The sequence below is a fragment of the Panthera onca genome, chromosome D3 (assembly GCF_046562875.1).
Source record: "Panthera onca isolate mPanOnc1 chromosome D3, mPanOnc1 haplotype 2, whole genome shotgun sequence".
Taxonomy (NCBI): Eukaryota; Metazoa; Chordata; class Mammalia; order Carnivora; family Felidae; genus Panthera; species Panthera onca.
Genome location: NC_138350.1, coordinates 87389188 through 87416622, shown reverse-complemented (window position 1 = coordinate 87416622; position 27435 = coordinate 87389188). Strand labels below are relative to the sequence as shown.

At 40.7% G+C, this 27435-nt stretch overlaps 1 long non-coding RNA gene across 2 annotated transcripts; it reads left to right on the top strand.

The window, feature by feature from the left end:
• Window positions 1-392: 392 nt before the first annotated feature.
• On the top strand, window positions 393-27176 carry LOC132665136 (uncharacterized). Of its 2 annotated transcripts, none has more exons than XR_009603994.3 (4): window positions 393-745; window positions 2742-3156; window positions 25514-25613; window positions 26973-27176. It is a non-coding gene; the product is annotated as an uncharacterized LOC132665136 (long non-coding RNA). The 2 variants fall into 2 exon arrangements; XR_009603995.3 differs by having other exon boundaries at window positions 2742-3160.
• The last annotated feature ends 259 nt before the right edge of the window (window positions 27177-27435 follow it).

Genomic DNA, 27435 nt, shown 5'->3' with positions numbered 1-27435 from the left:
AGATAATGAGGATGATTAAATCGTAGAATGAAAAATAAAGCTCACTGTTTTCACACAACTAAGAATAGTGCGAGTAAATATTCAAAACCACAAAATAGCTTATTAATTGAGAACTTATTAGAAAGGGTGCCATGTATCATGTATCTTATAGAAATTATTTCATTTGATTGAAGTAACTCAATGAGATTAATATTATCATGTATTAGAATGAAGGTGACTTTAAATACATTTTAAAAAGTGCTCAGGAGCAATTAAGTACTGTACCCTAGGTAAAAAAAAAAAAAAAAATGTGACACTTGTCTTTAGTGGCCTTCCCTTTGTGACATCACTAGTCCTTGATTTTCACCTCATTGGGACAGGCAAGCAGAAGTTTTACTCCCAGACCGGCCAGAAGTGCTAGGTGCCTTTTCCTATCATTTTTTGTGACTGACATTAAATGCTTCTATCTTCAATCACTTTCCCTGGGAATGCTGCACTTAGCTTTGAAATTGCACATTTTAAAAAACACACCGAGTAATATATTTCTTTTATCAAAGATTTTCTGAATGAATCATTCAAAAAGAATCGGACACAATGGCGGGAATTTCAAGCATTAAGTCAGCACAAGGAAGAACTGTTTGTACAACAGGGATTTTTTGGCATACTTCAAAGCACTCAGACTCATTCTTGTCTGCCTGACTACTTGCATTTTACCCTAGATTAGTTCGTACCACACAGAACTAAGGATGAAGTTCATGATTCAATGGTAAGACAACTTTTATTGCCAGGAATTGCTTAAACAAAAGCTCTGTAAAACACTCACTGCAAATTACCTGCCTATCAGTCATTACAAGTAGGCTCAATTATTTTTAGAACAGAACAGTTCTCCTGAATCTCTTACCATGTAATCCATCATGAAATTCTTAAGAGTATTGGTTGGTCCTTTTGGCTGGAGTGCATGTTGAGACAATGTTAGTTCTTGTTAAGGAGGGGATCAAAATTTTCACAGGGAAGAAATATTTTGTGGGGTGTAATCCAAATTAGGAACAAAGGAGAGCATCATAAACTAATAACAAGTTCTAAATTTTGATCTTTAGATTTCTCCTTTAAAGGAGAAAAATATGTTTGCAAGAACAATATGTGAAATAGAAATTTACAAGCACATATGGATCTGTATATGTTTTGGTCGCATCCTCTTTACCCTTTTGGTGAAGGAAGGATACTTACCCTAGGGTTAAGGGGATGACTGAGCACATGACAATGACCCTGAACAGATGAGACTGACAACAGTTTGTTGGTCACATACGCTCCCAGCCTGAAAGAGGAGGCATCACATGGCATGTAGGGTCACACAGAGGCCGCATTCAGGCACAGAGTAAGCCATCAGGAGCTATGGGAGGCAAACTTGGTCATAACAGGAGGGTGAGGTGGCCCCTGGTTGGTTAATATTGTCTTGTTTTAATAATTCTCTGGGTTGGCAGGGAAGCCAACCTGCTCCTGAAGGTAATTCAAGACTCCCATGAGTCTTGAGTTAGTCTTCATGATGAGGGTTGGGTAGCGGACCTTAACTGTGGGAGCAGAAAAAGAGCAGTGAAAGGTGTGGTTAGGCCATTGGAGGCTTTCCCAGTTTTCCCCAGATGTCAAAGCACACAAAATATTAGGCCTTAATTTTAAGCTTTCAGTATAGGTATCACATACAGGTTGTGCTGCCTAATCTTATGGCTTTGCTGATTTTCTCCCGTTTCCACTGATAGCTACCAAAAATCGCACCAAATTTTGTGAAACTTGGTTGCAGAATAGTCCATTATTATGGCTCTCACAAATCATAGAAAGTGCTTATTTTCATAGTACTCTAATTTTCTACGCTGTGTTACATCTTACACATTTAGTTATGATTTATGCAAAGGGAGTATGAAGTGTCAGAAAAATAAAAATCACCTTATTGTTTAATTTCATAATCTGGCATATTTGTTTCGTGTGCAATTTTGATCTGAGGAATGTCTCAGGGCGGTTATAACTAGATCATGTGATTTCGGTAAGTATTACATTCTTTTATTCTCAAAGGGACTTTTTTGGATGATGTGCCCATTTAGCCTCTGGTTTATAATAGATGTAATGTGTCCTATTTTCTAGAGGAAGTCATGGCTCGAGAGTCAGTGAAAAGTCAAGTCCAGCCCTGCAAAGCAAGAGATTTCAACAGGCACGTGGAAGCTTGGGCAAGAAATGAGATAGGGCCAGTCCCTCGGTTACTTCTAGGAAATATCAAGTCGGGAGAACAATGGACTCCATAGTCAGCTTCCAAAATCTAAAAAAAGCTCTCCTTCACCAAACTCACTGGCAGCATGTACAGTGTTAAAGAACTGTTTCAGAAATAATAATAATAATAATAATAATAATTAAAAAAAAACTATTCTGAATCTTGACACATGGGAGTCTAGAGTTAGAGGGAGGAGGTTAGAGAGGTACCCAGAGGGGCTTTCTTAACTATAGCTATAAGGGATCCTAAAATATTCCATTCCTCCCCAGCCTACCAAAAGGTGTAAGAAAATGCTTCATCATAATTATATAGAAGATGAAGATTGTGTGTGTGTGTGTGTGTGTGTGCGTGCGCGCGCGCACGCATGTGTTAAAAAAAGCAGAGCCTAGCTCTTCTTTTCAGCTGTAGACCTGTCATGGAGACTTAGGTCCTGGTGATGACATCTGAGGGAATGTGCCTAGCTGCCACCCTAATTAATGGCCATCCTATTTAATTTCCCCTACAGCACTGAGGAAAGAACCTGATTAAAAAGAGTGCCCTGAAGGCTATGGGGTTGGCTCACTGTTGGGCAGGGAAAGAACACTTCAAAAGTACAGCTCTAGCTGGAAATGGGTGGAAACTTTTCTAGCCTCTCGTAATTGCAATATGGAAATTGCACAGTGGACAGAGGAGCCGCATTTGACTACTGAGTGGAGCAGTATTTCAACGAGAGAGCATCGATACAATCTTCTGGGCCAGAGATGTCCTTGTGTCAGCCTGACCTGCCAACCTTTGACTGTTTTGGAAGGCATGTGGTTCACGATCTATGGATAAGCCAAGTCTGAAAAAGTCTCCGCTGACACGAGCCTCTCAGAACAATCTCCTTTAGAATACATTTTATTCTAAGAAACTCTCAGGCGGATGAAGAGAAGGAAATCTCTGTGTGTGAGTTTTGCTTGACCTTAATTCCTAGGGCTTCCCCAAAAACCTAAGCTTGTATATGGCTCTTCAGAGCATTATCTGCTCCCTAGCTAACGAACTAGCAAAAGAAGGAGCATGTGAGCCCCATGTGGGATATAAACTGGGCAAGTGGATTGAAATCAAGGCAATATTTTAACAGGAGTTGGCCATGGGAGGAGAGAAGGATGGCTGGATAGCTTGGGGTGAAGACGTAAATTTACTGAGTTTGGCAGAATACCTGGCAGATTATATGGATACCAAAATGTAGAACTTTTATTGATTCGTTATTCTTTCAACATTGCCTTGTTAAGCCCTTACTAGGCCAACGGGCTTGTGGCTAAAGTTTAAAAATATATTTTCACAGAAAGTTTGATCTATACATTTCTTGATTACGGCGATGGTATCATGGATGTATGTTTATGTCCGAATTCATAAAATTGTATGTCATAAATACGTGCATTTTGTGTATATCAAGTATTCCACGATAATGCTATAAAAAAGATTCCATGCATTTTGAAAAAGAAATGGTTTGTTCTGAAATAAATTATTCTGCTTTCTTTGCTAAAGAAGCCTTTCTTTACCTAAAGAAACACTTAGATTAACATTAACTTAAATTTCATATTTTGAAATAAAGGTTGAAAGAAAAATAAAAGCCCCTGTGTGAGCGAGTAAAGGATTGATAGGTTCGCATACGCTCAAAGACTTGTTTTCTAAAACAACAAGGATTACATCTTTCAGTGACTAAGTTTTTGTTTCCATCATGTAGAAATGATAATATCTGTCTTAGTTACTCTATGAGAGGGTAGTAACGAGGCTTTAAACGAGATTGTTTATGTTAATAGCGTTTAGAAAATTATAAACGGTAATGCACACAAAATACCTTATTATTATCAAAATTGGAAAGATGTTGTTTTGAAATCTTATCCAAGCTTCTATTTTATTGGCTATGGTTTCTACGAGTTTTCAGGCTGGCCCCTGAAACCATGACAAAGTTAGAAGACAAAGAAACACAAAGCAATGATCATGGACAAAAATGGCCAACCGATGAAAGAGAATAGAAGCAAAAGAGGAGGAGGGTTTTATACAACCCACTTTGCTGCATGTGGGGATTATACGAGGAACATTTCTGTTGTAGAGAAATCTTTTACAAAAGTCGCTAGTGTAAATCATTCGAAGATGGGGCCGCCAATACTGAGAGCAGTCAGTACACATGCAAAGAGACACGTTCTATTTTATTTTACGATCCATCCAGCATTCACCGTCTACAGGACTTTCAAGGATGTTCACGTGTCAGAAATCCATTTTCAACCTTCACTGTTTGGGGGTCGTCTTGCCCCTCATTACTCTGTAACCTTCGTGTTGGAAGCACATGAAATATATTTAATCTTGCTTTCAGAGTGTGAAAGCACTCTTCTCCATTCCTTGGTTTCTTCTTTGTTGTAGAGTGTTTTACAAGTTTTTTTTAAGGGCCTGGCATCTAAATGTTACATGTCTTGGTTCTTATTCTATTCCTTTTGCCACACACACACACACACACATACACACACAAGTATTGCTACAGTTTATGAACCATCGTCTGAATAGTCTCCTTCTACATGTGGTGAGGTAGAAACTAACATGACTTTTCATGAATTACTATGAAGTTTAGAAGCTACTTGTCAAGTCAGAGAAAGGTTGATGCAGGCTTTTCTTTCTGGAAGTAATTATATACGTTCTTTTCAGACCACTAAAAATCATCATTCATTCCTTTGCTCTTTTAGTCATTGAAATCTTCCTGTAAGCTGAGACTGTTCTTTTCTTAAATTTTTTTTTAATGTTTATTTTTGAGAGAAGGAGAGAGGCAGAGTTTGGGTGGGGGAGGAGCAGAGAGAGAAGGAGGCACAGAATCGGAAGCAGGCTCCAGGCTCTGAGCTGTCAGCACAGAGCCCGACACAGGGCTCAAACTCACAAGCTGTGAGATCATGACCTGAGCCAAAGTGGGACGCTTAACCTACTGAGCCGCCCAGGCTCCCCAAGCTGAGAACTGTTCTATGTGTCGAAGGCAAGGTGTTGGGCACAAGAGACAAAATTCACGCTGTTAGTGGTGTTGATGTTCCAAGTGGAAGCAGACGGGACGTAGACAAATAAGCAAGTACAAAACTATGAACTTCCCTTAGTGACAGATGAAGAAATGAGGCGGAATAAAGTCATAGATGGAGGGAGGAGAGATAGGAGTTGCCATTTAAAATAGGAGGCTGTGAGAGTCTTTCTGGGCAGAGACCCAAATGATTCAAATTTGCAAGCCATCTAAAACCGATCCAGAGGTGTTTCACAGCAACGAAAATTTTTGCCATAAGACCAAGCAGGGTGTATGTGGGTGACAGAAAATTAGGGCACAGTGGTAACCTTCAGTGAGGTCAGACAGGTAGGTGGGCCACATCTTCTGGAGCATGACACATTGGGTTAAGATCGGATTTCACTCAGGATGGGTGCATAGGACCACATGAGCCGGGAAGTGATGTAATATGATTTACGTTTTTAAAAGACCAATCTGGTTGGCCATCTAATATCAAGCAGCAGGGTGTAAAGTGTCAGGACTGGAAGCAGCAAGATGGGAGTCGGGACCGGTATGGTAAGAGTACCGGTGTTTTGAGGGAGTCCCGATGGATCGGCCGGGGACGTGGAAGAAACATAGGAGTGACGTCCACATGGAAGGGTGAGGAGGCAGAGAAGAAGAATGCGTTCTGAGACCATTCCGGCTAGGATTCGGTTGCAGATGACCGAAGCATTCTGGCTGGTTTAGGCATACAGGGATTTAGTAATTGGCATTAGGCAGCTGGCAAAAGCTTTAGAAGGCCTAGAGGATCATTTGTCATGCTGACCTGAACAGGAAAATGCCCACCCTTAGAATCAGTGTCCTCTGCCATGGTGACGAAGCTGTCACACCAGTGCGGAAAGCCATGTGCCCATCCTTTGTCGTGAGCCATGCCTGGGCACGCCTCATGTAATGCCCCTCCCAACGTAAGCTTTGTGCATGTCTGTCTGGCTGGCAGGCCGTCAGTTGTAGAGGGAAACCTGACTGTACAGAATTTTTGACAAGTTAGTTTGCAACTTCTCAATTTCCGTAATTCAGCCCAGTATATTAGAAAAGAATTCCAATGGATACAGACCAAGCTAATCTGCAATGGGGCAGAGGGACTGAGCAATACGTTTGGTTGTATTAGATGGAAGTGGCCGGCCTGACATACGTGAGGAGATCATATATAGGAGAGGGGGAGATACGGAAGCCTGGAACCCATGGAAGAAATCGCAAACTAAAATGAAAACATCATCACATCTGGGTGGCATGAAGAAAGGGGACTTACTAAGATTTTTCTCGGGGCTGAACATAGAAAAGAGGATAGAGCAACGTGTCATGCACGGGTCATGAGGAAGAGCTCCAAGCATCCTGGGAAAGAGGTAAAGGAGAAGAAAGTCGAAAGATGTCACCCCGCAAAGCAGACAGAGAAGCGTGTCCAAGCATAAGGAGGCGTGACCAAGCATAAACAATGACTGGACGTTCTGTGCTCTATCAACAAAGACCTGACCACAAGATTTGGCAAGGCAAATACAATTTCAGCAGGACGGCAGGGACAAGAGTCAGAGCGGATTGCATGCCAAATGTGAAATGAGGGAACAGCAGCTTCAGGAATCTCACCAGAGGCATCTGAGAGTAGGCGAACCTTGGACATGAGGTTAGGCAAATCATCGGACTCGGTTGGAGAACTGGAGGGGAGACAGAGGACAGAAGGGGCCACTATGGAAAAATGATGAACAGTACTGCCCAACATTACTCTGCTGATGGGAATAATGAATTGAACTCTTGAGATTTCGGCCATCTCTTTACTCTGTTTCCCGTTCTTGTTTGAGTGCAATGTGTTCCATCTTTCTGTGCTATCCTTCGGTGCCCAGAGTCAAAATAGGTCTGGAGCACGTAATAACTCATGTTTATATACGTGTATTTCCAGCATTACATATTTTGTTGTTTATGCAACTAATGGGCTCTAACTGCATAAAAATTGTTTTATGTTTTCTAAAACAAATTTCCTAATTTGAGTTATGACATTTCAACTGATAGGGCAAGATCTTTGTTTCCGAGCAAGGGAGATTCAAATAACTTTGGGAGGAAAATGAATGAGCATTAAAAGCAGAAACAATAGAGAAATCATCCCTTTAGCGGCGCCTGAGTGGCTCAGTCGGTTGAGCACCGACTTTGGCTCAGGTCACAATCTCACGGTTCATGAGTTTGAGCCCCACCCGGGCTCTGTGCTGACAGCTCGGAGCCTGGAGCCTGCTTTCTGTGGATTCTGTGTCTCCCTTTGTCTCTGCCCCTCCCCTGCTTGTGCTGCTTCTCTCTCTTTCAAACATAAATAAACATTAAAAATTTTATGGGAAAAAATAAATCATCCCTTTACCATGATTATTTTCTCTTGCTTGGTATGAAAATATTGACTATATTTTAAAATAAATAAGTCATTATTACAGGAAAATGATAAGGCTCAGTTACATATTTTTTCTATATAATTTGCTATTTTTATTTGAAAGGCATCACTGAGAACTTTATTTCCAGATTAACCTGCCCATGACTCAGGTTCTCTTTGTTGTTGTGCCCAATCATGATAAACCTTTTTTAAGCTATGTCTCAAACTTGGGTTGGAGTCTGATGAATGTACTTTCAATTTTTGACATTTGTGACTTTTGGGAAATGATGCAGCTTCTCTGATCTTTAACTGATGTGTATAACCATGGAGATGGCAATAGCCTGTCTCACAGCATTGCTGTTAGAACCAATGTTATGAGACACTGATGTGGAAACTCTTCCCGGTGGTGGTGGGGGAAGGAGGGAGGAGAAAGAGGCAGCATGGCGTCGTGCACCACCGTGAACTGCGGCGCCCAGCAGGCACTTGTTAGAATCCTAGCTCTGTCTTAGAATTAGTGTGTGAGCTGTAAGCTACAGTTTCTTCGTGTGCAAGGTCCACCGGGTACTTGCGAGGGCAAAGTAAGATAACAGGTGTGAAACCACTTGTGCCAAGCAGTGCAATGAATGGTTTGCTCTTCTAAGTTTCCATCACTTCAGTGATGTTGCACAACAAACTTGTAATAGTTTTGTTTCGAGAAATACGGAGAAGGTTGTTCTTATGGTTAAGGAGGATAATGGGTGGGGGAAGGGAGGTCCCCCTAAATTATCTACCGGTAGTTGTCCGAACATTCCCCGCTACTTCAGACATTAACTTTCCGTATGTTATTTCTCAGATCGAAGGCTGACTATTCTAGGCTCCCATAGACCCCCTTCCGCCTGCTCCCATAAGCTTCCTTATTTTTTGCTGTTGAGATGAGTTAAGAGAACTATGAATTGTCATGGAAACAGTGGTTTACGAGAAAGAAAACGTGAGGGTCAACAATAATGAGAAAAGCCAGTGCAGGGAAGCATTGACTATGTTTCAGGCAGTGATGGAAAGTAGTAGAAATGATTTTTTCTCATGCTAGTGTAGAGATCCTTCCAGTACTCAAAGCAGCACACTGTAGAGTCATCCCTCCTCTCTTAGGATGTCGATTGGAGGGAAAAGTCAACTAAGCGTGTCTCAGGCCTTGAGCAGCCTGTTAGCCTTGCCAAGTAAAAATTGCATGAGATAAAGTTAAACAGACAAAGGAGACTATTTACCCATAGCAATAGGGGAGAGAGATTAAACTCAATTCTCCTGAAACAAAAGTTGGGGGAATTTTCAAGACTGGGGTGGGGATGATCATGGGCCACCCATGTTTCCTAATTGACTTTAGTAAAGGAAAATAAGCTTTCCTGAATCTTTAAACCGGAGGTAGTTTTAAAACTTGGACCAAGACACCCACTGAAGTTAGGCCCCTACCCTCCCACAGAGGCTAGGAGACAGAGAGGCACCACGTTCCTGAGATGTTTCTATATCAAAGAGATGGTTCTCAGGTCCTTGAGAAAGACATTCCTTATGTCGCGACACCGGTAAGATACTTTTAAGGAGACACGTATATTTCAAAGTGGCACGGAAATCATTTGCAATTATAAAATGCAATTCTATTTCTAAAGTAAATGGTCTAAGAAAAAAGGGGGTAAAGGGCCTCTATCAGGAAGAAAGCTGTCTAAAGTTTGTCCAAGCTTGGGGGAACATTAAAGCTATTCAGGTCGGCCTTGGAGACTCAACCAGTGAAAGCCAGCAGGGACCTTTGATAACGCATAGCGTGGCATGGAAAATGTACCAGCTTAGACTGTCTGGACAAGACAGTCCAGAGGGCTGATCGCTCAACTTTTGCCACAAATACCCATCTCCTACAGCATCTCCCTAACCCACGTTCGTGTCAGTGCCAACTGTGGGAGTGATCGGAAGAAGATGTCATGCTAAGCCATGATAGCAACCCAATAAGTCGGCTAAGTAAATACAGTCTTCAGCATAAGCACATGATTTCCAAGTCTATCCAAACACCCCAAATGTTAGAAGGGCCTGTTTCGGGACATTAGCACAAGACTGACCCCTTCGAGATGATGAGAAGTTGCTTCAGGCCAGGGCAGTCCCAGCATTTTGTCCACATTATTATCTGCATGCATTCTGCTCTGGTGCACTTAGATCATTTGGATGGCAGAGGCTCCGTTTCGTGCATTATGTATCTGACGCTCCCAGCGCAGTGTTCGGTGTGGAACACCAGGAAGCAATCTTCTCCTTTATTAGAGCTTGTGCCCCATGGGAAGAGCACCGTATGACCTGAATTGTATCCTCATCCTTTCCAAAACCCCAAGTTTGTATGTTGAAGTCCTGTCCCTCAGGGTGACTGTATTTGGAGAGAGGGCCTTTAGAGAGGTAATTAAGGTTACAGGAGATCATAAACGTGGGGCCCTGAGTCAATACGATTGGTATTTTCATAATACCAGTTCTGAAAGCAGGTATAGACACCAGGGATGTTCACACACAGAGGAAAGGCCACGTAAGGACCCAGCAAGAAGGTGTCCACCTGCCAACCAAGGAGAGAACTTCAGGAGAAACCAGCCAACCCTCCCAGCATCTTGATCTTTGACTTCCGGTCTCCAGACATGTGAGAAGATAAATTTAAGTCACCCAGTCGGTCATGTTCTGTGATGACAGCCTTATTAGAAAACCACAACCACCTTTGTAGTTTGGACTCGGAGTCCAGTGCCCGTTCTGGCTGCCAATGGCTATTTGGCAATAACCAATTTAACCTCTCTTACACACGTTGACTTCCTGTTTTGTAAAATAGTAGTGTTTCCTCTCTTGCATGGATGTGGTAAAGAAAAAATTAAAATGTTCTAGTATGTGCTGGCACACAGTCTGTGCTCCATAGACTGGGATTTGTTATATTCATCAAAATTGTTTTGCCAAATGAATGAACGCAAGACTGTGATCAAGATTTAAAACATATATATATATATATATATATATATATATATATATATATATTTGTTTCTTCCCTAGTAAAGGTACCTTTACCGTGCCACTTAAATTCTTTTCCTTGCTTGAGAATTTCTGTCTACGGGTCTGGTTTACCACATTTCAAAAATCATAAAGTAAATTACAGATGGGTACTGGCACCCACAACGCGCTCTTAGTGGTAATTTGGGAAGGAAAAGGCTGGGCTCAAATGACAGTGACCCTGATGCATTATGGCAGCTCGTAAAAACCAGGACCACAAATGGACTCAGGTATCATTTCCGTTTTAATGGTGGTTTGATAATTCAGATCACGGACTAATAAATTCAACTGCATGATTGTTGACCTCACAACAGATGATTTGATCAGCGTGTAGTTGATGTTTTATTCATGTTTAAGTCAGGTGATTTAGAAAAATGAGAAGAGAGTAGAAACATTGCTTGGAATTGCCCATCATTTAAATCGAAGACCTTTTGAAGGTTTCCATTTTTGAAGGGATTTGGCCGTGCAGAGAATGGATATGGAAGTACGGCCACGCCGTTTATTTGTCGTCAATTAATTCTAAGCAGGGTATGTTTCATATTTATGGGTGAGCATGTATAACTGGGCTATGTATGCAAGCTGTTGTTTAATTTACCTGATAAAGGGCCGCTCAAAATTCCCCTCACTGAGACTATTTGGAAAATGTGATTCAAAATTAATTTAATAGTTAAAAGTCCTAGTAACTCGAAACAAAATGTAATTCCACATGATGATATTCTAGGCAGATTTAACTGTGGGAGATCAGATGAAAGAATCACGGATAAGTGTGGGTGTAGTAGTGTCACAGCCATCTCATCATGCTATGCTGTGTGACCTGGGACTGTGGAGGCATCCTCAGGTAGATAAATATGGCTTGAACTCTTGAAAAAGTATGAAATGTGTTTCGGTATAGCAGATCCTCCTTTTGGGTCTACTTCTCTTAGTGGCATTTACTCATTCTTGAAAAATGATCTGTTGGCCATTTACCTTTATGTAAAGAACAAGCACATAGAGCAAAAAGAATGATGGGACGATTATCTGGAGGGTTTGCTCGTAATCCAGGGTTATTCTGGTCTCTGCAGGCGTGAAGAAAGACACAGGCACTTACTGAAACGAAGGGCCTGAGCGACAGGGTGTGGGCCCGGGGAATTCTTCACGATTGTCCGAATACGGGCCCAACGGAACGTGGTGACAATGGAGGGTGTCTTCTTTTATGCTTTACACTTACATAGTTTCATTTTTCCTTTCCAAGTAAGCCGGTTCATTTGCGAGTGTGCATAGGTATCACAGGACATGGAGAGAGAAAACCACCTCGAGTCTTTTCGCTGAGAAGAAACATTTAAATGGAATCGATGCTTAAAGCTTTGCCCTCTCGGACACTTCGTTCACTTCAGGAATTGCGACTCTAGTTTGTTTCTCATGGTGATAGAATAATAGTGTGTAGGGCACATTATACGATGTCATCAACAGGAGTAATATATTATTATAATTTTGTTCACGTATTACCACTCGTGGCAAAGACAAAGTAGCTCCACGTTAGAAAACCAGGAGAAAGTAGGGGCGCCTGGGCGGCTCAGTCAGTTAGGAGTCCGACTTCGGCTCAGGTCGTGATCTTGTGGTCCATGAGTTTGAGCCCGCGTTGGGCTCTGTGCTGACAGCTCAGAGCCTGGAGCCTCCTTCAGACTGTGTCTTCCCCTCTCTCGGCCCTTCCTCCGCTCACACTCTGTCTCTCTCCCTATCAAAAAGAAACATTAAAAAAAATTAAAAAAAGAAAACTAGGAGAAAGAAAGTAAGTAAAATACATCAGTGTTCATTAGAATTACTGTATTTCTAGACTGAGATCATGAGGAGAGTGTACACATTGATTTTGTGGGGTTGCTGAACATAGAACACAAGCAGGCTCTGTGTGTTCTCAAATCGATGTGGCTTTGCCCAAGGTTTCTTGGGGAGACAGCTGCATAAACTCTTTTATTTTTTTTTGGATGTTTACAACATTAGCAAACTGAAGAGCAGGGAACCATGACGTAAGGAGTTATAGTTTATGCTCCTTTGAGGAGACAATAAAACCCTTTCAAATAACCCTGTTTAATAATAGACCTGAGATATTTGTTGAAGAGCTAATTATTTCTAGTTGGGTTCTTCCGGTTGTTATGCAAAATCTTTTAGTCTCTTAGGGTTTCCTGTAATAATATTTTGAGGTAAGACAAACAATATCACTTAAATTATGTCATATGTTATCCAAATAATGGCTCCATTTGGTAGTAGTCGATTTCATTAGCTTGGTGCCATCTTAAGGACTTATTTGTAATTGTATTTTCCCCTCTACATATAATGCTTTCTTAAGAAATGTTGATATATCTGTTCAGAAAGAATGTGCATTAAAATAAAACTGCAGGGATAAGAAATGAAGAAAAAGAGGTCCAATTTTTTGAAAATAAATTTTCAAGTGAAGTTATAATGACAATTATTATTTTGGGCAAAACTTTTCCAAAGGAAATGATAAGAGTTACCTCCTATGACCCTTTGCTACTCACCAAATTACAGGAACAATTTCATTGGAAAAGCCACCATGTTGAGGGCTGAGAGTCCTCAGTTGAGGACTATTGAGTCAAAACTATTGAGTCAAATAGTTTTATTGTGACATATTTTCAAATTCCAAACACGCTCTTATGGAACCATTGAATTTTCCAGGATATTCCTCCAAGGGATGTGCATCATTTTCCAATAACCATCCGTCTTCCTTGCTGGAATTAAAGATGAATTCTTTCAAGATTGAACTACATGAACAATTCCTAGTCAGTAGATTAGAGGACAATTTTTTTTTTATTTTGAAAAAGAATTTAGTTTTCATTTATTATTATAGCCATAGTCATTTACGTTTTAAAATCTATGCAGACACAACCATTTACAAACTGAAGTGACAAAGACCCATTTGTGATATTAAGTCTTTAGCTGGCCTTCACAATGTGAACTAGGAAATCAAAATTTGGTTTTGCCTTTGTCTCTTGGAAATATACCTATATCCTGCCATAACCCACCAGGCTGCCGTAACCCACCATCCCTGTTATTTCCATTAACATCATCATATTGGGTGAATTCACTGATCTTTCCATTCCCCCCTGGTGTTAAGATTTTTTTTTTTTCTCTCATTTCTAGTTTGGAACAATTCTGGTAACTCCCTATAACGCCCAGTGACGAATCATGAAAACACAAGGTATTTATCCATTTCTTTCGGTAAACACAAAAGCCTTCCTGAAGGCGTTCTTACTAACCATTGCCGAGGCGGCCTTGTTAGGCTTGTTCCACATCTTACAGCCCTTTGGTTCTGTGAGATCTTTCATGTTCTTGAAAAGCACCAGCTAACCACTTGTGCGCAGGGAGGTACACACCAGATGCAGAAGGGCACCTTGGGGTGAACGCACGACGGCCCAGAATTCACTGCAGCCTGGCAGTCTTTCTTTCTCTTACCTGCCCATGTGGGCGCACCTGTGGCATGCTGGCCTCCAAGTGGAAGCTGTTCGGGAGACATCTAAGCTGAAAGCTGCTGTTAGAGAGCTCTTCTTTCATATCAACCTTTTGATTTTTTTTTTTCTCCCTCGCTCTTACAGTCTGGATCCCAGTCTCAATTCCTTCTACTGCTTTTCCATCTTTCTTTAAGAAAAAAAAATCTGCTGCAGGGCTCCGAAAAGAAGACCAACCATCGAAGCTGAAATGTGCTTTTTTCTAAGAGGATCAGTGTGAAAATAACATCGCTGTGCTCCCCTCCACTCTGCGCGCTTTGAAGCCAGCATCCTGAAGCACTTTGCTCAGCATTGACTGGTTTTCCCAATACCTTTTCAGAGGAAATGAGGACTTGAAAAGGAATCAATGCATGTGATACTGAAAGGCAAGCCTTTCTGGGGAGAGTGGTCTCAGGGGCATAACAGCAATTTGCAGATTTCTTTGTGTGTGTGCAGAGTATTTTAGAACCGAGATTTTTTAGAGGATTAGTTAATGCGTTCATCCAAAAATATCTTTTACTCTATGCTTGTTGTATTTCAGGCACTCTGTAGGGCAATGGGTGTAATCGCTGTTCTTACAAATTGTACAGTAGAAAGCTCTGGGTCTCAACTTTGGGATGCGTCAGAGCCTTCTGGAAGGCTCGTTACATGACAGACCACTGGGTCTGACTCGGAATATTTCTGATTCGGTACGTCTGGAAGTACAGGTCCCTCGTATGTGCTTGAACCACTGTACGGACAATTGTATATCCCATGGTGATTTGAGATTTGAGTATGTGGCCAGATCAAATGCAAGTGTTACTGGAAGGCAGGAAGGAGAGGGGAGAAAGGATGAGCACGTAAGTTCTTATTCTGGAAGAGCTTGGAAAATTGAGAGCAAGTGTGGAAAACCACCAAATTCACCAAGGCTACAAAACTCAAGAGGAGGAGAGAGGAGTGAAGTTCAAATCACTTCGTTTTTTTTGTTTGTTTTTATTTTAGAGAGAGAGAGCACGAGTGGGGGAGAGGTGCAGAGGGAGAGAAAGAGAGAGAGAGAGAGAGAGAGAGAGAGCAGGCTCCACACTCAGCATGGAGCCCGACTCAGTACTCTGTCCCACGACTCTGGGACCATGACCTAAGCTGTAATCAAGAGTCAGATCCCCAACTGACTGAGCCACACAGGCACCCCCAAATCACTTTGGGATGTTGCTAAACTGTAGGGCTTTATAGGAGGCGAAGAGAAAATGCAGATTAAATAATCTAGTGTATTTTATTGATATTATTGGTATTTAAAAATTCATTTAGGATCTATTAAACCTACAAATACTTGTTTTGCCCTAATTGGGCTGACACAAAGGAAAGGAAGAAATGCAAATACAGATCCATTTTCAGAGTCTTGCCTCGGGCTCATCTTTTGTTGAATGCATGATGGATGTGGATCTTGCAAAGTTTAACTTCCTTTATAGTTAGATATTTCTGTTAAACCAAAATTTATTCAGAGGTGTGCCGGTAGATGTTTAATAACTGGCATGGTTTGGGGGTGAGGAGGAAGCCTGACAGTGATTGCCCGTAGCCAATTTTAAGCTCTCAATGTTTTAAAATCTGGCTCTCCCAAAATTCTTAAAAATTTAACAATTAGCTTTTGTGATCCAACAGAAGCCAGCTCCAGATCGATTATTCTTAAATCAAGTCATTTACATCAGCTTTGGTTTAACTATTTGAAAGCATAGATGTGTTCAGCGTAATGTCATTTTAACAGAGAAAAAAGGCAACTTAGCATTTAAAGAATATCTCTTCAATTACTAAAAATTCTAACAATTAAAATGTCATAGGCAAAGACATACGTGAACTTTGTGGGGTTTAAGAACAGTTTAACTTCTCCCCCTCGGGGCGCCTCGGTGGCTCAGTCGGTTGGGCGTCTGCCTTCGGCCCAGGTCATGATCTCACACTCTGTGAGTTCGAGCCCCGCGTCGGGCTCTGTGCTGACAGCTCAGAGCCGGGAGCCTGCTTCGGATTCTGTGTCTCCCTCTCTCTCTGCCCCTTTCCCACTTGTGCTCTCTCTCTCTCTCTCTCTCTCAAAAATAAATAAACTTTAAAAAAAATTAAAGTTTCCCCCTCAAAGGCATGCAACAATGAATTGTCTTAACTGAGTCATCATATTCCCATCACACAGTTTTAGAATTTCATTTTCTCTAAAATGTATTCCTTGAAACTTTTTGGGGTGCCTGGCAACAAGCAAGGCTTTGTAGACATGTTGATGCACGAGACGCCCTCACAGATTTATTGAAATCCTAACCGTTAGAAAGGAGACTCCACAGAGTTCCCTCATCCCTGTGAGGAGGCACCATTTACGAGGCAGGAAGAGGGTTCTCACCACACCCTGAATCACCGGTGCCTTGATCTTGGACATCCAGCCTCCCGGAGGACCCTCCTCGGAGAAATAAATCTGTGGTCTCTAGGTGACCACCGAATCCTGTTTCATTATAACACATGATATGACTCTGTCAGGTTTGGTTTATCCGACCTGAGCGTTCACCATTCTGGGAGAGCTTCCACTGGGGGCTTAAGAAGACAAAACAGTTGTATATGGAGACTGACTGAGATTGCATCCAGATGTTGTAGCGAGACCCATGCACTGTTGATCCTGAGACGTGTTTAGAAAACTAAAAGCCTGCTGTGATCTGGCGTGGATTTCTAATTTTTAACACTACAAATCGGGACAACCCTCAGGCCAGAAGGCTACAGAAATAATTCAGGCTCGCCCCTTCTCTCCCGTCCACCCCCCCCGAGACATGCTTGCCCTACCTCGTTGACTCTCTTCTGGAAAATGTGCCTCTCGTTTCGGGGCCTTTGAAGTTGATCGGGGATAGAGATTAGCCTTGAATAACTAAGTGATCCTCGAGCTCACTTTTTAGAAGATATTTTAATTTTCTAATGTAACCCCACGCTATTGATGTCTGTATGGCAGCTGGCTCCTTTCGGCAGGATTCGTATTGCCGTGCGACTGTGTGCTGTGTGCAATGCGGAAAAGGAGTCTAAATTTTTAAACTTCCGTACTGGAATGGGGGATAAACATTGTTTACCCGCATAGAGTTCCTGCAGGCAAGGGGCATTCCTAGTTCTCAGCGATCAAACTGCAATGCTGCGTTACATTTGTGCTACGTTTTGCAGAGTTTTGGCACATTTACAGCTTGCCTCTTTAAAGATGGTTTGAGGATTGGAGATAAGCCTTAATTGCCTACTCCAGGAGCCGACTTTGAACACCCGCATGATGCAATAGGCCTTTTACCACTCTTATAATCTTCAGACAGGTTTCCGATCTCAAAGGATACAGGAAATAAATCATTGCTCTAAAATCAACATTAATTGCATATGACACGGACAGCGTATATAAGGTCATAGATTGTGCCACATGAAAATGGCAAAACCCAGAGTATTACCGTCTCTTTCATGTGACTGGTATGAGGAAACTCTCCAGAGATTAACTGCTAAATCTTTCCAAATATTGTGCTTTTGACACACGTCCGAAGCCAGGATTCTGGGATCCACAAGTCCCTGTACACACCAAAAAACAAGGACAAACAGCCCACCAAGAAAAGAAAACGTACTTTCTTTACAACCCCCCGTCGTTCGAGAAGCGATCACATTGTAAAAACTTAGTGGTGTTCATGTGTCTTCTGGAAAACTCCACAGGTCTAAATAACATCCATCTTTAAATATCTGTATTTTGACTTCTTGCTAGACTTCCTCATATGCTAGAGACAGAAGAAACGGTAAGTGATTAGCCTGTTAGAAACTTACGATGTAAACCTAACGATGCGCGATGTCAGTATCTCCGGTTATGGCTCCTGTGTTGATCGTGATTTTAAACGATACGTTGCAACTTTGGACCTCATGATATATCACCCGTACCTGTGCACCTAGCTCTCTTGGTTGTGTACAACAAACTGCTAAGTGTGCCAGCTCTTGCCCCTGACTGGAACCTTCCGCTTTACTTGTTTCCACGTGTGGTTCTGTGATGCCACAGTGAACGCTATCTACATTTTCTTACGAAACCACGATTGATTTTATGATTTGGCCACAGGTAGACTCTTGGAACTAAAATTCAAAACACCCACAGTCTGTTTTATTGTCAGTATCATTGGCCGCAGGGGTGAGTCGTGTGCTCTTATCGCATTATACTTTTTTCTTTTGCAATTATTTTTTCTGCAATACTTGCTGTTTTCTTCTCCCAAGGACTATTTTTTTTTTTTTTCCCCCTGTGAGTTCTCCTACTGCATTGTTATCCTTAAACTCCTTCTCCCTGCATTTCTGATGTTTATTCAACTGTGCCTGGGGGCCAGTATTTTCCTCTTTGCCATCGTTATCTTTGATTTTGCTTTACCCTATCCTCACTGAACTTCCTTAGAAATGACACGTGTTAAGAACTTCACGTATGTATGCCTGAAAGCGTGTAGTCTACACTGACATTAGTTCGGTAGTGTGGCTGAGCTCACAGTTGTAGGTTGGTTACATTTTTCCTCATGAAAATGGGGGAGTGCATTGGCTGTGGTTTAGCACGACTTCCTGCTGGTGCAAAAGTTGACTCCCATCTGACCGGACCCACGTCTTTTTTGGTCATTGGTTACATTCATTGCTTTTGTACTGTTTTCTTTCTGAAAGCTTCTAGAATTTTCCCTTTGCTCTAGGTTTTATGACAATGGGAGCTAAAGTGTTTTTTTTTGTTTGTTTTTTGTTTTCTTTTTTGGTTTAGACAGATCCTTCATGTCCTTTCCTCTTATTCTTATTTTATTTTGTTGTTGCTACTTATTTATTTCTTATAGACATTGTTGGAGATTGGTTTTCTATGTCCTGGTACTTTTTTTTTTTTTATTGATCTCTCTCTCTTCTAAGGTTATGGGACATGTTTTTCAGTATTTTAATCCAATCTAAGCTAAAAATCCAAGACAATTTTGGCCATCATGTTTTTAATCTCTAGGTATCTTTGCTTATTTTTGGTGTTTGTTTATCATGCTATCCTGTAGTCTGTGAATAGTGGGTGTTTTCCTTCAATTCCTGAATTTATCTATGAATCCACTTACTTGTTTACTTGTTTTGTTGATTTATCCCTTTATCTCCTGTTGGATGCTTGGCTCAAAGCTCTGGCGCTGTGGATCTGACGTTTCCTACTGAAGACTGGATGATGAGCTGCTTGTGAGTTCTGTAAGCACTTGACGATCACCCTTTCAGAGCACTTTGTGAGAATGCAGCCATTCCGACGTGTGATCCCTAAATCCAGAACGCGAAGGGCTTTCATGTCCAATATTTATTTCTATTTTTTTTTTTTTTTTAGGAAATGTTCTTTGATTTTGTATGTTGGACTAGAAATTTGTGTGGCTGCTTAACGTCCAGACTTTCCATTTAAATGAGTTTGCGGCCTAAAGTTTTGTTGATGTTGGGTGTCTGTTTTAATACGAATTTGTAGCTGGGATTTCCGAGTCCCAGGGCTTTCCGAACGTCTATGTCCAGGGCTCCACCAACGAGCTTAGCAGTGACCCGTGTTGCAGTGGGTACCCTTCTATCATTTTTCAGTTTTCCAGAGATGTTTTAAATCTCATCTGAAAATAATGCTACTTTCCTTATCTTTCTCTGTAGCATATATTTTTATTGCTTTTTTTCCCATTAGGTTTTAGAGGATGAGGAATTGAATGCTTGTTGTTGTTGTTGTTGTTTTTTGTCATTGAATGTATACTGCTGGTATATACTAGTCGTACCAAATCATTATTCAAATTTTTAAATGATTTTTAAATTTTGAAACAAACAAGAAACTACAGAAAAGCGAACCTTCACTACAAAAACAAAATTTCCCTGAACAGTTGGAGAGTAATTTGCCCGTTGATGCCCTGTCACTCTCAACCAATTTATTGCATATATCCTACAAACCAGGGCATTTTCTTAAACGAGCATAGGTCAACCATCGCCATTAGGAAATTAACATTGATGTGACACCTAATCCTCATGTCTCATTCAAGTTTAACCAATTTTACCACCATGTCTTTCTTAGCAAAGGAACAAGTTCAGAATCAAATTCTGCATTTACTTGCCATTGCTTTTCAGGCTCCCTCAGATTGGAAGACTCTTTGGCCGTTCCTTGACCTCATGACCTTGACATCTTCAAAATTAGAGGTCAGCCACTTTTTAGAATGTCACTCCAGGGGCACCTGGGTGGCTCAGTCAGTCAAGCATCTGACTTCGGCTCAGGTCACGATCCCACAGTTCGTGAGTTCGAGCCTCGCGTCGGGCTCTGTGCTGACAGCTCAGAGCCTGGAGCCTGCTTCCAATTCTGTGTCTCCCTCTCTCTCTCTCTGCCCCTCCCCTGCTATGCTCTGTCTCTGTCTCTCAAAAAGAAATAAGCATTAAAAAAAATAAAAAAGTAGAACGTCACTCCGCTCCGGTTTCTCAGATGCGCTCTCGTGACTGGATTTCCGTTAAGCTTCTTAGCAGGAATAGTGGAGGCATGGAGCCGTGCACTTGTCACAGGAGATGTCCTTTTGTTCTGGTACTTGTTGGTGTCATTTTGACGGTTTGTTGAAGGTGGTTTCTATGAGGCACCTTCGCTGAGAAGTTACTCTGTTTCTCCCTTGTAATTAAACAAGTGTTTTATAAGAAGATAATTTGAAACTCTATTAATATTCCCTTTCTTATCCAGCTATCAAACTCTTGATATCAACATGGACACATGGATTCTTTTATCCACAGGTTATGGCAGAATCTTCTTACATATTTGCATGCTCAAACTTAGGAGATGTGGTCAAGTTAGGTTGGGGTGTCAATTTCACAATTGCACATCCTTTGAACACATTTGTGTTCTCTGACAGATACAAATCTCCTCTTGAATTTGTGTGTGTGTGTGTGTGTGTGTGTGTGTGTGTGTGAGCTCTGGAACTGATCTTTCTTACAAGGATTCCTGGTTCTTTTTAGTAGGAACGGGTATTTAGGAGGACAAGATAAGAATGTGGTGCGTGCCCTACTATTGGTTTGCCATTATTTCTAAGCATCTAAATATATAATCGTGAACTGAATTTCTATGTGCGATTGTTACAAGGAGTGGCAGATAAATAGGAAAATGTTCTTGAGAAGATCACAAGATGAGAAATAGTTTTGCAGGATTTGTGTTATTTGACATTGACCAGTTAGCTATCATAATTTGTTTTAAGAAAGACGTAGTTTTCTCTTGGCACTGGTAGAATGGATGCTTACATGCATTTAATGTCTCACTTCCTTTTTTGCATATTGATCTCTAATCGAAAGTATTTTTGTTGGGGCACCTGGGTGGCTCAGTCGGTGAAGCATCCGACTTCGGCTCAGGTCATGATCTCACAGTCCGTGAGATTGAGCCCCACGTCGGGCTCTGTGCTGACAGCTTGGAGCCTGGAACCTGCTTCGGATTCTGTGTCTCCCTGTCTCTCTGCCCCTTTCCCGCTCACTCTCTCTCTCTCTCTCTCTCTCAAAAATACATAAACATTAAAAAAACTTTAAAAAACTATTTTTGCTATATAGATATTCACAATTCAACGTGGATTTGTAAAGGCCAATCTTGAAAAAAAAGAAAATATAGACATTAGAATAAAATATTCTACTTTGAAGTGTCTTACTCATTTAGTGAATGGGACTATTTATTGGTTTGTTATGATTTAATGTTATACATAAATGGAAAATCCCCAATAGCTAGAAAAATATTTTCAATAAAAAAAGACATTGGGCGCCTGGGTGGCTCAGTTGGTTAAGCGTCAGACTTTGACTCAGGTAAATGATCTCATGGTTCATGGGTAAGAGCCCCTCGTCAGGCTCTGTGCCGACAGCTCGGAGCCTGGAGCCTGCTTCAGATTCTGTGTCTCCCTCTGTCTCTCTCTCTCTCCCTCTGCTGCTCGTGCTGTGTCTCTCTCTCCATCTCAAAAATAAACAAAACATTAAAATTTTTTTTTTACAGAAAAAAATCACACACATTTTTCTTTGCTACCCAACAGATGTTTGTTAATATAGATGTAAATTCTTTTTTAGTTTCCTTCCTCTGATCGAACACACAAATGAACAAATATCCTCCATTTTTCTTGCGTTACTGGTATTTTCAGGATATGTGTGACTGATTTGTTTCTTTTTTTGGTAGCATAACAAAAGAGGCAGATTTTATGCAGCTATTTATTTGAGCATCCAGGAATATTGAGTGGTCTGCACCAATTTGTAATCAGACAAATTGTGGATTTAAGCACAATTATACATACTGAAATACATATGGCGCTTTAGAAGATCATAGAAAAGAAAATACTTATTTAACGCTACAAATCCAACAACGTGAGCACAGGCGAGGGGGCTGGTGGAGCAGACCCGCGGCCCGTGGTCTGTGGGCACCGGCTGAACTTGGACGCGCCTTCTGGCTTCAGCTTTGTCCTCAGCCCCCAGGGCCGGATGGTCACACTTGAGAAACACTTGGAATTTCAAAGTTATTCGAAGCCAGTAGATTATGAAATGAATCTTTCTTACTTTGTGTAACCACAGAATTTAAACCATCGACTTTTCCCACAGAGAGAGAGAGAGAGAGAGTGAGAGAGAGAGAGAGAGAGAGACCTATCTACATTTGTTCCTAATGTGATTTCCAGTGAAACCGCACAAGACAGAAAGGAAGGTGGAAGTTTATCAAACCCTCTTCCCTCGGTTCCTACACCATGTCTCGTGCTGTTGGGATGAAATAAATAAACAGTGCTCTTATTAAACTCCTGAGTTCCTTTGTGACCACCGCTCCAAGCCAGGCCCGACAGAATTTGGCAAATTCACTCTGATTTTGCTGAAACAGCCATTATTTTTATCTATTATTTTTTCTTACCTAGCCTCTCTCTTAACTATGATATAGAAAACAGAGTCACCAATTTACATGTCTCTTGCATGTGAATTAAACAGATTAACATCTTACAGGGAAAATAAATTGGATGGCCTGTCCAGGAATTTGCAATTTAATACACATTTGTCATTATCTTCATTATTTGTTATTTTAGCTTTGGGGAGGTTTCTGCTCTTAATGGTCTCCCCAATTTCAGACACTTTTCTCTGGAAAAGAGGATCTTGAACAGATCCACATTTTAATTATGGAAAAACATTACTTCTATTGGGAGACCAATATAAATTCTTACCATGTAACTTATCTGAAAATATTTAAAATTTGATTTCAGATAGAATTATCTCTTCTTTCTACGGCTACAGTATTGATATGAGATTCTTAAAAATAAGTATTTAATTGCTTTCCTGAAAAGGCTGGTGAGACAATGGAAGGGAGGGATAGTTCTTGGCTCTCAGCCAGCTTTCACCTAGGGCTGTGAGGTAGAGAATATGGGATAGACATACCAGGAATATCCACTGAACTCAACCTGAGAGATTGATAGGAAGTTATTTATTTCAATTAAAGTCTTTTTTCCACAAAAGTGAAGAACAGAGAAACGCCTGGGTGGCTTAGTTTGTTGAGAGTCAGACTTGATTTTGGCTCAGGTCATGATCCCAGGGTCATGGGATTGAGCCCCACATGGGGTTCTGCACTGAGCATTGAGCCTGCTTAAGTTTCTCTCTCTCTCTCTCTCTCTCTCTCTCTTTCTCTCTCTCTCCCTTTTCCCCTCTGCCCTGCTCATTCACTTTCTCTCTCTCTCTCAAATAAAAAAAAAGTGAACAAAGGAAACAAGTATTTCATACCTATTTTCATATTAGCTTTCCTGCCTAAGTAATTATTTTCATTCGTTCTCAAATATTTTTGTGTTATCTTGAAATGTGAATAAGACACATCCCAGTAGAAGTGAAAAAACTGACCAACGAACCAGAAACATACATTCCGCATAGAACTCAGGAAGGATTGACTGCTCCTTTATTGTTCTAATCTGAAGTTCACAAAGGATTATCATATCCTGAAATTTGCATTTTGAACGAAATGCTTTTAAAATTTAGTGTGCGTGTGTGTGTGTGTATGTGTGTGTGTGTGTGTGTGTGTGTAGCATATCATTAGTCATGTAGCCAGTTTGTTTTTCAAGTAAGGGAGGAGCACGGCTTATTTAAACAAAAGAACAATGTGTGAACATTCAGGCAATAATTGTCACTACCTACCTTTATAGCCAATTTTTTTTTTTTTACCTCGTGATTACTTATACAAAGCATTAGGTCTAGCAGAAAGCATGCTTTAAATTGCTGTCATTTTTCAGTTCGGAGGTAATAACTTTGTAGCAAACACTATAGATACAATGTTTTATTTAAATGTCACAAGAATATATCTTTTGTGGTGCACTTAAAATACAAGCGACATGAAAATCATATAAACAGAAAAACTGTTTCTAGCCCTAGTATTGTCTTAAATACTTTTGTAGTCTAGTTTGGTAAACAATTATGATTTTTTTTTTAAATTCTGCAAAAAGTGTATTACAAATCCGAGTACTATGGTTTCACATTCAACTTTACATTTCTTCTTAATGATGGCCGGTAGTCATTTGACTTGTGTATTTACAGATGGCAAAGGGCTAATATATATTTTAATAATCACAATGGTTATTAACGTGAACTATGTGAATATAACTGTAGTGAAAACAAAGTTATCAAACATAAGAAAGTAATTTACTATGATTGTTGAATCATAGACTAGACTAGCAAAAATGCCAAATGTACTTTCTGTTCTTGTGATATTTCAAAATATCACACAGTGCTTGGATAAATAAACATTTATCTTTCTAAGGACTAGAGATGCTACCAAAGTCTCCAGGCCATTTTTAATACTGTCAATCTACTAAGACTAATTCAAACTATTTATCAACTCCTGAGAAAGCTACCCTTTAGCTTTTAATTAAAGCCGGCTTATTAAATTCTGCAAGCTTAACATTTGGGTGTCTACTTGGTATTGAAGCAAGCCTTCATTTCTGTTTCACGTGAATTCCATCTGGTTTCGTCAATAATTACTTTCTTTGAAAATACAGCCAGTGGTCATCTGCACGCCTGGCTGATTCCTGTGGTCTGTGCCTCATGTAGGTGGTTCCTTACATCGTTCCCCAAGGGCAGTGATGTATGGATTAGGTCATAGAGTGGTTCTATGGGCATAGACACATTTTCACCCCTTATTGTCGCAGAGTAGAGCCAGTGACTCACAAGTGCTATTGTTTTGGTCCCTAAGTTGATAGTCATAAACTCTGGGGTGTCATTTCAGTCAATCCCCAAAACACATAAGATATTTATCAGAAGCTCCAAGAGCATACTTAATAGCAAAATGGGTTTAAAACATTAAGCAGTGAGGATTTTTGCACCTTGCCTTTGTTTGGGTATAGTGTATTTAATTGTAAGTTTGCATATCTTATTGTTTGGTGATATCTGTACTTAGTAACTAGCTCACAAAATTCCTGCAATTTAACCATCAGCCCTCATGACTGGTACAAGCCACTGAGCCAACAAGGACTTAACCACTGCATGGAGCTTCTCTGGAGAGATCCCGAAGGCAACGAAATGTAATGCTGAGAGGTGGGTCTCGTAAATTGTGTATTTAGAAACAGTGGATGGACCCAGTGACCAGGCCGGTGGCACAGTCGGAGGAGAACTTTTCCTCTCATCCCCGGTGATCGTGCATGTGTGTGTGTGTTTGGGGAGGCGTGTGGGAATCGTACAGGTCATTTCAACACGAGTCGCCAGAGCTCCTCAAAGAACGCCATTTTCAAACTCTCCAAAGCATGTGTTTCAAAGATGCCCATTTCTTTTTTGCTTTTAACATTTAAGAAGTCGTCCTTCTGGGCCTGTTTTTGTCAGGTTTATGTCCAACTGCTTTTCCCCCAACTTCGGTCACACTGCTGCATTCCTATAATCCCTCTCTATACTGCCTGGCTGTGGTTATTACCTTTTATATGAAGGCTCTGTGTTGAAAGCCAGTTATGAGTTTCTGTCCCAGCGGATCATATGATGAAGTTGAAGTGGGCTATCATCCAAAGCTGTATAATAGCCTCAGATGGGGAATACAAAAGTGCCATGGGTTATTGATAGAGTCATCTCTGCAGTTCTGCTGACAAATTTGATGTCTCCTTTGCTGGGTTTCTAATATTAAGAAATATTTCGAGTCGTGTGTCATCCCACTGAGTCATTTAGGGTGCAGATGTTGATTTAGATTTCTAGTCGTTTATTCTGATAATTCTGATAACATGCCCAGTATCTCCATGGTATAGGAAAACCAAACAATGAACCGTAGATGCGGATTAAATTTATAGAAACCAATGGTAACAAAACCTCAGTTGTGTCAAAATCGTCATGAACTGTTTTAGCAGGAAGAATTGTTTCGAGTTAACATCTTCATTACCTAAATAACGCACGCATCCTCAAACGTCAGTGATTATTTCGTAAGCACCTGAGGCAGAAATCCAAAGACAAGTCTTTGAAAGAATACATTGTTTGGTTTCTGACAAGCAGATGGATGGGCAGGTACACCTAAGTGACATAATTGCTATTCAAAAGTATTTTCGAGCTCGGCATACATTTTTAATTTGTTTTTTAATGCCACTCTATGACAAAACTAGTGTGGGGGGAAAAAAACACCTCTTTTTTGACATTATAAAATGCTATTTTAAAGACCTAGTGCTGACATCTCCCAGGAAACCCTGAAAAATCATTCCATTTAGAGCTTCCTTATGCTATATTATCTATTCATTCTTTAGACTGCCGTCATGCTATCTTATTATAAGTTTAGAAATTATCGTGATATCACAAGTAAAGAATCAATCCTCACAAAGGAAGCAAGATATATAGGAGGTTAGCAATATGGCTAAGGTTGACTGAGGCTAATGCCTTGTGTGGGAAATTTGGTGGTTTCACATTTTTTTTTTCTTTCCTCTACAGTATAACTAGCCAGCTACGAAAAAAAGAAAAGAAAAAGAAAAAAAAAAGAGGATTGAGCTATTACAGAAGATATATTTTCCTCTTCGGAAAGTACAAGTCTTTCGTTAATATAAGTTACACAATGCTTCATGCTCCCCCTCCGTTATCCTTCCTTTGCTCCAACCAAATTGTATTTCCTCCACCCAGATGTGGTTGGAAACAAAACTGATGGTATGAAAAAAAAAATTGATTTGCTTAATTTCTATGTGCTCACAAATTTCTTGGCATTGCACATATACCTATGTGTGCCCACGTGTGTGTCTTTATTATTTCCCTTAGATTTCTGGTTCTACTTTATATCTCAGTACTATAAAATAATTTTTAAGTTTATTTATTCATTTGGAGAGAGTGTGCAAGTTCGGAAGGGGCAGAGAGAGGGAAGAAGAGGCACAGAATCCTAAGGCGGTCCTGTGTGTCAGCGCAG